At 35.9% G+C, this 13,766-nt stretch overlaps 1 long non-coding RNA gene across 1 annotated transcript in view; it reads left to right on the top strand.

Moving 5' to 3' along the window:
• Nucleotides 1-6,657: 6,657 nt before the first annotated feature.
• The window catches only part of LOC125836077 (uncharacterized), a 405,731-nt gene continuing 398,622 nt past the window's right edge, over nt 6,658-13,766 (top strand). The window contains exon 1 of the long non-coding RNA XR_007443442.1: nt 6,658-6,667. This is a non-coding gene — a long non-coding RNA (uncharacterized LOC125836077). The remainder of the gene's footprint in view (nt 6,668-13,766) is intronic.

Raw genomic sequence — 13,766 nt, 5'->3', positions numbered from 1 at the left:
TACCTCTCAATTTATTTATTAGTTAACTTTATCTTTTCTTATAGGGAAAATGCATAGATTCCCCCCTAAACATATCCTGAAAAGTCAGTTATACGCTTAAACTATCATGGTGACTTATTACACACCTTAACTACTCAAAAGTAATTTATTACCACCTGAGACGTGCAACATCACTTTCACATTATATGGTGTATTACACTCGCTGCCACATCAGCACTACGCCATCGTCATGTCATAAATTATAATTTTTTGTTTTCTTTTCTTTATTAATTAACTTTTCTTTTGTTAACTATATTTTACTCTAATTAATCTCTAATTAATTATTTTAATTCTCTAATAAGTATTTCTTCTTCATCACTAATCCCACACATTTTCAAATCTCATTTTATCGGAAAATCATATCCGGGCCCTACCTTCACTATTGATTTTGTTCTTCACCACCATTATATCACCTTCAATTCTTCTTCTTCTTTGTCACCCAACACCAAATATCACCACCACCATTATCAATATCGATTTTTTCTTATTCACCACCTTCAATTACCTCTTTTAATGTTTGTCACCTGCCATCCATCACCACCAAACCCATAAAGTTGTTATTACCACCAAACCCAAAAATTGATTAACAACAAAAAATTCTTTAACAAAGTCAAAAAAAATGAAAAAGATAGAAACAATCAATCAAAATTTTTCTAGATAAAATACAATTATTCACTAACAAATCTATGGAAATTAACCTAATTGTGAATCAAAAAAAAATTGTGCTTTAAGATTGTGAGAAAAAAATAAAGAAGTGTGACGAAATAAAGAATAAAGAAGAAGAGGACAATGGGTGGGGTTTGAAGAAGAAGAGGTATGGGGGATGGGGGTGGAAAAGAGGATTCTAACTTTTTTTTTTACTTTAATTTCAAACTGACGCACCTATTTTTTATTGTTGTTTTACTTTTTTGCCACGTCAGTTTTAGGGGGTAAGAAAATTCACTATTGAATAGTATATGTGTGTAATATGTCACTATGATAATTTAAGCGTGTAACTGACTTTTTGGAACAAGTTCAAGGGGTAATTTATGCCTTTTCCCTTTCTTATATCATGTGGTTATTTATACTCCGTCGTTATCAAACTTAGCAAAAAAAACCTCAATTGGACGATTTCCCTCAAATCAACGAAAACTACCAATTTTGAATTAAAATTCCCTGATTTTCTCTTTGAACCCGAGCCTGATCCACTAAACTAAATAAATTCATACCAAATTAAATCTCAAAACTCATCTATTCAAATCCCATCTATTCCAACTTCTTCATCTCCTTAATGTTGTCACAAAAGACTGTCTCCACAAAATAAGAAAAAAAATTCAAAAGTTTTAAGAACACAACTTTCATTAAGTCCCTAACAAGTGTGCTGATGGCACAATTCTTTTCATTATTTTCTCAAAGTATTAAAAAGTCAAAATCGAATATGATGTTATGAACAATAATCGTTCATTATTTTATTTATTTTATATCCAAGTTTATCAAGCAATCAGTTAGTTAATGCTTCCTCCAAAATACAACTAGAATTTCCAGAAAAAATATGTTCTTGTATCAAATTCCTACATATTCATTTCAGAAATTTTCAAAAAATATGTTCTTGTATCGATTTCTTAATACCCATTTCAAAAAATCTAAAAAATATGTTCCTGTATCAATCACATATCCATGTTAGAAATTTTCATAAGTTATTTTTTGTTCAACAACCTAAAGAACTTTTTAAGTGCATTACAAAGATTCAACAAAATATTGATTTTGACTCGAACAAGAACTCCAAACACAAAGAAGAAGAACTAGGAAAACTAATAACAATACACAAATAATTAGAGATACGAACCAATAATAACACACAAAAGATTGCAAAAGGAAAAGCTTTAATTGACCCTTAAAAATAAAATATTTACAAAATAAGCTCCTTTCCAACAGGAATAATGGAAAAGGTTCTAGTAAAGATTGCAAAAGAAAGTTCGAATCAACAACAACTTTTTGAATGACCTAAAGAGCTTCACTTGGAGGAAAAATCATGGATCCTCCTCTTTTATGGATTTTCATGGAGGAAGGCGATGAAGAAGGATCAGATAAATTGGGAACAGATGGAGAATGGTGTTTCCATAGATGAACGAGATGAAGAAGATTAGAATAGACAGTTTTGAGATTTAATTTGGTTTGAATTTATTTATTTAGTTGGTCGGATTCGAATTAAAATAGGAAAATCGAGTAATTTTTATTTAAATTGAATAGTTTTTTTTTATTTGGGGGAAATCATCCAATTGAGGGGTATATTTGCTAAATTTGGTAATGGCGGGGTATAAATAATTGTGTGGTATAACGAAGGATAAAAATAACTAATAGGTGAAAGTTGAGGGATATTTTTGACTATTTTCCCTTTTAACTATGATATATCTAATATTTTGAAAAATAAAACAAAGAAAATATGTGAAATAACAAAAAAGTACCGAACAAATAAATTTATATTATGAATTCATTCAATGGTGGATGTTTCATTCTTTTAACTCTCTAACATATATGTATCTATTTAATGTATTACTTAAATATTGTACTAGTGTATTTGTTAAAGATAGTAAATGGATGATTTGTACATACTATAAAGGATATTCTTCATCCTTGTAAAAGATATAGTTGAAGAGAATAAAATAAGACTGTCTACATTTAACTCTCAATGTTATTTTATCTTCATTTCTTGTTTAGTATTTTTTATATTTTCCTCCCATTTTATAACACGTTATCAAACATGAGTCTCAAATCAACTAAGATCTTTTTAAATCAGGACAGTCTTTTATGTTAAAAGTTAATCATTTTTCTTTTCGATTCAGGTATATATGTATACGCTTATAACATCTCCAATAGGACTTTCGTAAGTTTTCGATCTGCAATTTAATTACTGCATACATGACTTGCTTTAGGTATTATTATGATACTTTACTAGGTATGATAATTGAAATGTTTAAGGATTAAAATATTGTGTTATTTATATGTCACTAACTTATAACACAAAATTAAATACTATGAAATATGATAGCACATTAGTTAGAATACACGTAAGTATTTTCTTGTCATACATTTATGATCATTATTTGTGTGTCATAAAGAAGAAGGGTATGATATTAAATATGATTTATAATTCTTACACAACTTTGGCGTTAATATCTATTGAAACTAGTAATAAATATTGTAGAACAATTAAGAATATCTTTAATTTACGATGAAAGATCCACTTGAATTGTGTTTTGAAAGGAAGGTATGACCACCTTAAGGCAACGGTATTGGCAAGAGCTTGTTATGAGTGGATGCACTTATGATTTCAAAATCGTAATTGAGTATAATTCTATTGTATTTAGAATAACTTCTCAATTATGTGGAAAAACTATAAAAGATGGCAATTACTTCACATGCCTCAAATCTGACATTACATCAACAATAACGTAAAAAGAATTTTCAGAAAAATACTGAATTGATCTGTTTTGGTAGTTGAGAAACATAATGTTTTTTTTAATGAAATCATGAAATCCGTTCTATTGAAACTACTCCATTATCATAAGCAAATATGATAGAAGTACCCGACCAATCTGAAATAAGACTAAATATTGAGGGTCATAATAATGTGTGTGGGCGTGATAATAACAAGAGACGATATAATAATTGTCGAGGTGATGGTCATAACAACAGTAAAAAAAAGTATGAGTTATCAAAATAATCCTTCAAGAGGCAAAGGTGATCACTATTATCGTCGCGGCCTGAAAAAATGAATGTCGGACACTTAAGCATTTTGCCAGGATTTATCAAAATTCTTTCAAAAGAAAAGAAAATAAAGGTGTTACCTCTTTTTCTAATGTTTGGATGGAGTTGTATTTGACTCTTAAGGATTGTGCTCAGGCAGAGCCTTCTCAGAAATATGATGAAAATGTTGAGGCGAATTTGACATTGAAAGATGATATTTTTTATGATCTCAATAATATTATTCATTTAGAAGCTGGGCTTTCTTTGGATATTAAAACAGAAGATTGATCATTGAATTGAAAAATGAATAAAGTGGTTATTTTTATGTGTTTTTAATATCTTATTTAAAGTTAAAGTACTTGAATCTTCTTTTGTTAGTTTATTTCGTACTTCTTATTATGTATTTTTATTTTATGAAGATAAATAAAAAATTCTAGTCTTCCGTTGGACTCAAGATGAATAGTAGAGATATGTGCCTTATGAATAGTGTCACAATTCATATGATACTAAGAAAAAAGAAATATTTCTCTCATTTAGTCATGAAAAAGGTCTATGTTAATATAACATCCGATAATACAAAATTGATTGAGGGTTTTGAAAGAGCAGCTTTATTACTACCTTGAGGAACAGTACTTGTAATTGATATATAATGCATTGTATTGTAGTAAGTCTCAAAGAAACTTGTTAACTTTCAGGGTTATTCGCCAAAATGACTATCAACTACAAATGAAGAAAATGTTGAATACCTTTATATTACCACAATAAATGCGGAAAAAATATTTATGCATGAAAAATTAGCTACACTTTCTTTTGGGTTGTACTATACAACTATTGTTATGGTTGAATCATATGTCATAATAAAGAAAAAGTTTACTTATTATAATGATTTTATTATTTGACATGATTTTATAAAATGATGCGCAAAATAATTAAGAATTCAAATGAGCATATTTTGAAGAACAAAATTGCTTCAATCAAAGGGACTCTCTTATGCTGGTTGTTCTCAAGAAAAGTTGGTTATTAAACCATCAACAACTAAGGTTAGAAAAAAACATTAATTATCGGTATTAGTTAATTGTTATTGGATGAAAAGGGTGACTGGCGCTGAAAACCTAGAGAACTAGCTTCTCTGCTGATCTTGTAGTGGATGGCCACTGGTCAACCAACCTCCTTGGCTGACCAACATAATCTTGCTAAATTCCCACATCTGATACATCCTTCTACAAGTTCTGCAAATATTCCTATTTTGCCTATCGCGCATACCATGTTGCATACTGAAGTGAATAGCGATGCGATTTTGTCGAATTGTTATGCCAATGTTTTAAAGGGTTACACGACAACAAATCAAACCAAATCATCTGTTGAACCCATTTTCATTAAAAAAATTGTTATAATAATGGTATACATAGAATTACCTGGACTGAATATGAAGTACACATAATGAATACCATAGTGAATCTCCAATATGCTGTAGTTGGAAAATTCTCATATCGATGGCCAGAACTTGAAGAGCTACGAATTCAAATCCCCAAATAGTGTAATATCAAGGGTGAATACAAAATTGGATTACTGCGCAATAGATACATTTTTATGAGATTCAATCGACAAGAAGATTTCATTAATATGATGTCTAAACCTAATTATTATATTTTGGCTAAGGATGGGTATTCATACTTGATGAGGCCCTTTATCTATGATGTTAATTTCAACGTAGAAGAAGAAATTACACAAGTTATGGCTTGGATCTCCTTTCCGAATTTAAAACCAACATACTTTGTTAAGGAATCCATTTTTTCACTAGCTACTGCAGTAGGAAAACCTCTTCACTTAGACATGGCCACTATTAATAAAACACGACCCAACTGCGTCAGGGTCAAGGTACAAATTGATTTACTTTCAACTTTTCCAAAATTTATGGAATTGGAAGTGGTGAATGAGAATGTGCAAACTTCCAGGGTGGAACGATTTAAGATTCAATATGACATGCTACCGAAATACTGCAAAGAATGTAGGATGCAGGGGCATAATAAGGAAGGTTGTAGAATATTACATCATGAATTACAAAGATCACAATCAGAATATGATAAAGGGAAACTAGAGGGTGAAGAGGCTAACAAGCATCTTGGTGAGGGTCCGATTATCAGAATGGGTAGGTTTCTCAAAAGATGGCATCCTACCAGTAAAGTATTCTCAAGAGAAGATATTAGGGAGAAAGGCAATAATCAGGGGGAAGAAATTACTACGAAAAACTCTTTTGCTGCCTTAAATAATGGACTTATAGACAAAGAGAAAGCTTTTGCACACAATGATAGAGTATCAACTGAAGAATCCATTGTTAGTAGGTCGAACAGAAATACCATTAATGCAGTAGTAAAAGGAACAAAAAAGATAAATGGGACACATGACAAAGCTCTCGGGGAGGAGAATTCTAAGACTTCATCAACTACAAATGACTGGGTAATAGGGTATGTAAACCTCATTTTTGGGGGTTAGACATTATTGTTTACTTTTAGTTCTTGATATTTTCTTGGGAATTAACTTGCAAACTTTGGAAATTTGATTTCCCAATTTCGGTTTATAAGATTTTCGCTTTGATATTCTATTGGAGATTACAGGTTTCTTCTACTCTAAACGTAGGTTCATGAATTCTCTTTACAAAAATATGAATTGTGTTCTTTCAAGCATGAGTAACTAAATCCACAACTAGGGTTGTGGGAACCATGAGTAATTAACAACGTATGAATAATAACTAAGTAATTCTTGAATGGTGCATCAACATGTATTGGTAGTTTTTTTGCTTTGAAGTCTTTTTAATGTTCGCCAACGTTAAAACTCACCTTGTTGCTACTTGCCGAACCAAGAAGGTAGTTAATAAGAAAATAATTATCAACAGAGATTTAGTGTGATACTATATAATAGTCTAATGTCAATTGGTGTGAGGATGAAAACTAAGCCATACATTGATGTAATGTCTAATCTGAAGTAAAAGTAAGGGTTAGTAAATTATACAGACGTAGCCGGACCAAAGTGCGTAACCGGACCAAAGTGCGGAGTGAAATTCCCTATTTGAAGGAACAATCACTTAGGGATACATATCTTACCAACTTTGCATGTAAAACACTAGGAAATGATTACTATTATTAGGAATACCACGTTAAGAGCTTATGGGGAACACATACACCCTAGTTTCTCTCTCTCATTGATAACAACAAAGTTTGACTCTTGCTCACTTGTTACTTAAACAACAATAAGTTATTTGTTTCATAAATCCCCTCGTGGGATCGACCCCAACCTACAAGTTGGGTTCTTTATTTGACAACGATCACTTATACTTCTTTAAGGAGGTGTAATTTGAGCGTATCAAATTTTGGCGCCTCTGCCGGTTAACAAGGCTTTTAGATTAAATTTACCTACATTATTGAGCTTTAGTCAATTATTTCCTAATTTTACGTTTTCTTTTGTTTTTGTTTCCTACAAGTTTCTACTCTAGTGTATGCCAAGTACACGGAGTCGAGGCGAACCACTAACTCCATACGACCCCGAACTAAGCAAGACTTTGAGAAGAATGGCAAATTAAGGGGGCAATAATAATCCGATCATAGAGGAGCATGAGGACGTAGTGAATAATGAGAACATTCAGGTTCCTGGTGGTAATCTACTTGGAGATGCATTGAGGGTGCAAAATCCGCTAGAACAAAGGCTGCAAGATAACTACAGGGTCCAGTTTAATACAGTTGAATCAGAAGGACCCATTGTTCTCCGTCCTCTACCTTTAGGGCATACATTTGTGGTGACGAGTAGTTTGATGCAGATGATTACTCTGAAGGGATTGTTTTCTGGTATAGCTTCGGAAGATCCACATGGGCACATGGCCAAGTTGAGGAGTGTCTGCAAGAGTTGTGTAGGGCGACCGGAGCTGGATTTGAATGTCATAAGGTTGAGAGTCTTCCCTCTATCATTGACCATAAATGCTGCGATCTGGTTTTCTAAGCTTTCATATAACTCAATTCATACATGGGACCAATTGCACAAGGTGTTCATGGCCAAGTATTTCCCGTTGTCTAAGAAGCTAAACCACAAAGATAAACTCAACAACTTTGTGGAACTACCTGGAGATTCTATGAGTAGTTCATGGGATAGGTCACTGCATTCATAAGAAGAGTTTTGAATCACCGCATCGATGATGAGTCACTGAAGGAGTACTTCTACAAAGGCCATGATGACAATGGTAAGGCTATGCTTGATACTATCGATGGAGGATCATATGGTGAGTGCACTTTTGAGGAGATCACAGAGAAACTGGAGAAGATTTCCCAAAATAATAAAGCATGAAACACTAGAAAGTGAGACACTGGAAGAAACACTTTTGCAGTTCAAGCTGCACCTACTCAATCAACCAATGACATTCATGAGGAGATGGCTTAGATGTGGATAAAACTTGGGTTGGTATTGAAGCATCTGAGCGGAGGTGCAGAAAAGGTGAATGTGGTAAACTACTTGACTAGAAATCCACCACTACCAGTTGAGGAATGCTACTATGAAGAGGATGCTTACTTATTGAATGATCAAACGGGGGGTTTCTTAGCCAACGCCCAAGGTTCCAATTTGGATAATTGGCGCCATGTTAAAGGAAACCAAGGTCGGAACTATGGTAACTATAATCGAGAGGGTCATTATGTCCAGGATGGGAGCTATAATCGTGACAACAACTACAACCGAAACAACTATGACAAAAGAAACGAGAGAGTTGGGCCTTATGTTCCACCTACAAATCGGGAATCTGGCAATAGGGAAACTGGGGGTAGTATGTTACATATTGAGGATATGATGCAGAAGATGATGAAGAGGTTTGACACGACTAATGAGAATGTGAAAGAGATGCGAAATGACTTGTCTGGAATTGGTCATAAAGTTGATGCCCATGCAGTGTCGATCAAACAACTAGAGCAGCAAATGAATCAATTGTCCACTACAGTAAACGCACGTCAACCTGGCACACTTCCTAGCAACACCATCCAGAATACAAATAATGATGGGCATTGTATGACAGTCACTACTCAAAGGGGTAAACAATCCATTGATCCACATATGCCGTCTAAGGTTGAAATTGTGATTGAAAAAGATGATGATGAGTTTGAGGTTACTGGAGAGTCCAAGAATCCTACAGAGAAGGAAGTAGAGATAACCCAAAAAGTTGTTCCCATGCCTAGACCTCCATCTCCATTCCCACAGAGGTTGGTAAAGAAGAATGAAGAAGGAAAATACTGCATGTTTATTACTATGTTGGAACAACTTTCTATCAATGTTCTGTTGATAGAAGCTTTAGAGCAAATGCATAGGTATGCAAAACTTATGAAAGATTTGGTGACTAAGAAGAGGGCCGACAGTTTTAAATGATGATAGGTTGCAATATTGCAGTGCTATTGCTACTAGGTCACTTGTGCAGAATAAAGAGGATCCTGGTGCTTTCACTATTCCTTGTACCATTGGGTTGTTGCATTTTGCGAAGGCGTTGTGTGATTTTGGAGCAAGCATTAATCTGATGCCATTGTCTATCTACAAGAAGTTGGGTTTAGGGGTCCAAAACTAACTGTGATGCGATTACTCATGGCTGATAGAACTGTGAAGAAGCCTATTGGTGTTCTCCAAGATGTACTTGTGAAAGTGTAGTTGTTTATTTTTCCAGCGGATTTTGTGATACTTGATTATGAGGTTTATTTTGAGGTTCCCATCATCCTAGGGAGACCATTCCTTGCTACTGGGCGTGCCTTGGTCGATATGGAGAGAGGGCAGATGAAGTTCTGATTGTGTCTATTGAAGAGAGGTTGGGTGTTGATGCACTGGCAACGATAATGATGAATTTTTAGGGTGATGGTATTGAAGACTATGATGAATTAGTGGCCGCACTTGATAGGTTCAAATTTCGTTCCAAATCGAAGAAATTGGAGTTAGATATGAAGAATCGCGACTCTCCACCCGCAAAACCGTCTATTGAAGAGGCTCCAAAATTGGAGCTCAAGGCTCTACCATTGCATTTGAGGTATGTATTATTGGGGAGAGATGGTACTTTACCGGTCATCATTGCGGCAGATTTCAGTGAGGAACAAGTTGAGGAACTGGTTTCTGTGTTGAAGAGGTTCAAGAGGGCTATTGGATAGACTATTGCGGACATTATTGGGATTCCTCATGGCATTTGTTCTCATAAAATCCAACTCATGCAGGATCACAAGCCTAGTATCGAGCACCAAAAGAGACTAAATCCGCATATGCAACAGGTAGTGAAAAAGGAAATCATCAAGTGGTTGGATGCTGGAGTCATATATCCCATTGCAGATAGTAGTTGGGTTTGTCATGTTTAGTGTATTCCTAAGAAAGGTGGGATTAATGTGGCTCCTAATGTGAAAAATGAGCTTGTTCCGATGTGGCCAGTTACTGGATGGAGAGTATGCATGGACTACTGCAAATTGAATGCTTGGACAGAAAATGATCACTTCCCCTATGCCATTCATGGATCAGATGTTGGACCGCATTGTTGGTATTGCTTTCTTGACGGTTATTCGGGCTACAATCAGATCGTCATAGCACCGTAAGACCAAGAGAAGACCACTTTCACTTGCTCTTATGGGACTTTCACCTTCAAATGGATGCCATTTCGGTTGTGTAATGCTCCAACGACCTTCTAGCGTTGCATGATGTCGATATTTTTCAGATATGGTGGAGGACACTATTGAGGTATTTATGGATGATTTCTCTGTAGTAGGTGACTCGTTTGATGGTTGTCTGATGCATTTGGTCGAGGTACTGAAACGGTGTAAAGAGTGCAATCTTGTGCTCAATTGGGAAAAGTGCCACTTCATGGTGAATGAGGGGATCGTTCTGGGTCATCGGATTTCTGAGAAGGGTATTGAGGTTGATAGAGCTAAAGTCGAGGTAATAGAAAAGCTTCCACCACCTATCTCTATTAAAGGCGTTAGAAGTTTTCTTGGGCATACAGGCTTTTATAGGAGGTTTATCAAGGATTTCTCCAAAATTGCACACCCATTGTGCAAATTCCTCGAAAGAAGTGTAAGTTTGATTTTGATGATGCTTGTCTAAGAGCATTTGGAGAGTTGAAAGAAAATCTAGTTTCCGCACCTATCATTATCTCACCGGATTGGGGGTAACTGTTTGAAGTGATGTATGATGCGAGTGGAGTGGCGCTTTGTGTGGTATTGAGACAGAGGCGAGAAAAGATTCTTCATCCTATTTACTATGCCAACAAAGCTCTAAATGTGGCTCAAAAGAACTACACGGTGACTGAACAAGAACTCCTTGCTGTGGTTTTCGCATTCGAGAAATTTTGATCATTCATGCTTGGTACTAAGGTCATAGTGCATACTGACCATTATGCATTGAGGTATCTTATGGCTAAGAAGGATGTAAAACTGAGGTTGATTAGATGGGTATTGTTGCTGCTAGAGTTTGACTTTTAGGTGAAAGATAGAAAGGGGACCGAAAATCAAGTTGCCGATCATTTGTCCAGATTAGAGGAGGAAGTTATGCTCAATCTAGGAGATGGGGCTGAAATTAATGATTTTTTCCAGACGAACAATTATTGGCTGCTTCTCATGATCTTATTCCTTGGTTTGCAGACTTTGCTAACTACTTGGCAAGTGATCTGGTTCCATCAGATTTGTCTTTTCACCAAAGGAAAAAGTTTATGCATGATGTGAAAAAGTTCTTTTGGGATGAGCCTTATTTGTGTTGTATTTGTGAGTTCACATGGGATGAAGTATATTCTTGTTGCGGTTGATTATGTGTCGAAATGGGTGGAAGCAATTGCACTTTTAAACAATGAAGGGAAAAGTGTCACCGCATTCCTAAAAAAGAGTATCTTCTCCAGATTTGGTACACATAGGGCGATTATCAGCTATAGAGGTTCTCATTTTTGTAATAAGTTGTTCAAGGCGTTGCTAGAGAAATACGGAGTCCGTCACAATGTAGCCACTCCTTACCATCCGCAGTCTAGTGGGCAAGTTGAAGTGTCAAACATAGAGATAAAGCAAATTCTTGCAAAGATTGTGAATGCCAATAGAACTGATTGGTCAAGGAGGCTTGATGATGCTCTATGGGCCTATCGCACTGCATTCAAGACTCCCATAGGTATGTACCCCTACCAACTTGTATATGGGAAGTCATGCCATTTGCAGGTAAAGCTAGAGCATAAGGCTAAGTGGGCACTAAAGAAGTTGAATTTGGATTGGGGCACCACATCGAGTCAAAGAGTGAATGACATGAATGAGCTTGATGAGTTTCGCCTAAAAGCTTATGAAAGTTCAGCCTTGTACAAGGAGAAAATGAAGAAGTATCATGATCAAAAGATTGAAAAGCGTGAATTTGTTGTGGGTGATCTGGTGCTTCTATTCAACTCAAGGTTGTGCTTGTTTCCTGGCAAGCTCAAGTTCAAGTGGACCGTGCTATTCAAAGTCACTCAAGTGTTTCCACATGGAGCGACCGAGCTCGAGAACAAGGTTCAAAGTGAAAGGGCAAAGGATCAAAGTCTACATGGGGAAATTGGAGAGTGTGCAAGAAGCGATTGAGGCATATTACCTTGATGAAGTCTGAGTAATCAAGGGGCATGCGTCGTGCCGCGACGTTAAATCAAGAGCTGGTTCGGAGGCAACCCAAGATGTACAATCTAGCCAACTATATGTTTTTCTTTTCGACTTAGGAGTTTTCTTCTTTTATTTTAATCTACGTAACTCTTTAGATAGGTGTTTTATTTTTGTATTAGTGTTGTCTAGATATAGAATAGGGTCCGTGTCTAAAAAGTGTCTAGAAAATGTAAAAGAAAGTCCTAATGGTTGCTACGTGTGCAGGGGCGAAAGGCAAAATCTGTAGAAAAACAGTTGTGCAGAGGTCTACGGACCCTATCGACAGTCTGTGGGTCCACCCACGGACCGTGAACGGCGTCCGTAGACCCCAGGTAAGTTTTCAAAAATTCCAAGTGTCAGAGTGACCTACGGTCCGTAGGTCGACCCACAGATCGTAGACGGGGTCTCGTGGGTCCAAAACTAGGGTTCTACCGACCCGACTCGGACTCCCTTTAAATAAAACCATTTAAATTCAAAACACTTCCCACATCCATCTAAATCCCCCCTAATCGTTTTCAACCTTCTAAATCCCTCTAATTACTCATATAACTCCCATATTCATTCCCCATTCACTTCCCAAATTCCCATAACATTCTTCTCCCTTCCAAATCCCTCATCTCCATTCCCCAATGATTTCACAGTCCGGGTTCGGTGTCAAAGGCTTACAAAGAGGGTTTAGAAGTTTATTGCATCAAACTCACCCACTTCGATTACTTGAAAGGTAAATGACTTCGCCCTTACTTTGAATTCACTATTAATAGTTTGTATAATGAAGTCACGAAGTTGGAACTTGACCTTGGGTTGTTAACCATATGTTAGTATGTGAAATTGTAAGCTAGAAGACCCTTGGTATGATGGTATGTGAGTGTGTAATTACTTAAAACTGAACAACTCAAGTTAATAGGCCAAAATGGAAGTTTTGACTTAGGGTTCGTGGGTTTCAGTGTGCTAAATTGTGAAATTCGGTAAAAATTGGAACCTTAAGGATGATTAACTACCATAGTACTTGTTGAAATGCATGTATAGGCCTAAAATGTTTAAAATTGGAGAAGAAAAAGGTTTGAAAGAAGTGATCCATGAGACCTCGTCTACGAACCGTAGGTCAGAAGAACATATTATTTTTGCTAAGTGTCGAACCACGGTGTGGACTATGGTCCGTCGTTCCATTGACGAACCGTTCTTCACATCCGTGGTTCCCACATCAGAAACCTAATTTTGGGTACTCTGACCTACGGACCGTAGGTCCATCTACAGACCGTAGGTACCCACTGTGGGTTGGCAGTTCAGCTACTGCCCATATTTATTTATTTTTTCGTTTTGATTTGTTTCTTGTTCTAAAATTCTTTCGTGTGTTTTATTTGTTTGTTT

The sequence above is a fragment of the Solanum verrucosum genome, unplaced genomic scaffold (genome assembly GCF_900185275.1).
Source record: "Solanum verrucosum unplaced genomic scaffold, falcon-dt-bn FXZP01000208.1, whole genome shotgun sequence".
NCBI lineage: Eukaryota > Viridiplantae > Streptophyta > Magnoliopsida > Solanales > Solanaceae > Solanum > Solanum verrucosum.
The sequence above is the reverse complement of the archived record's forward strand: the minus strand, read 5'-3'. Positions and strand labels throughout refer to the sequence as shown.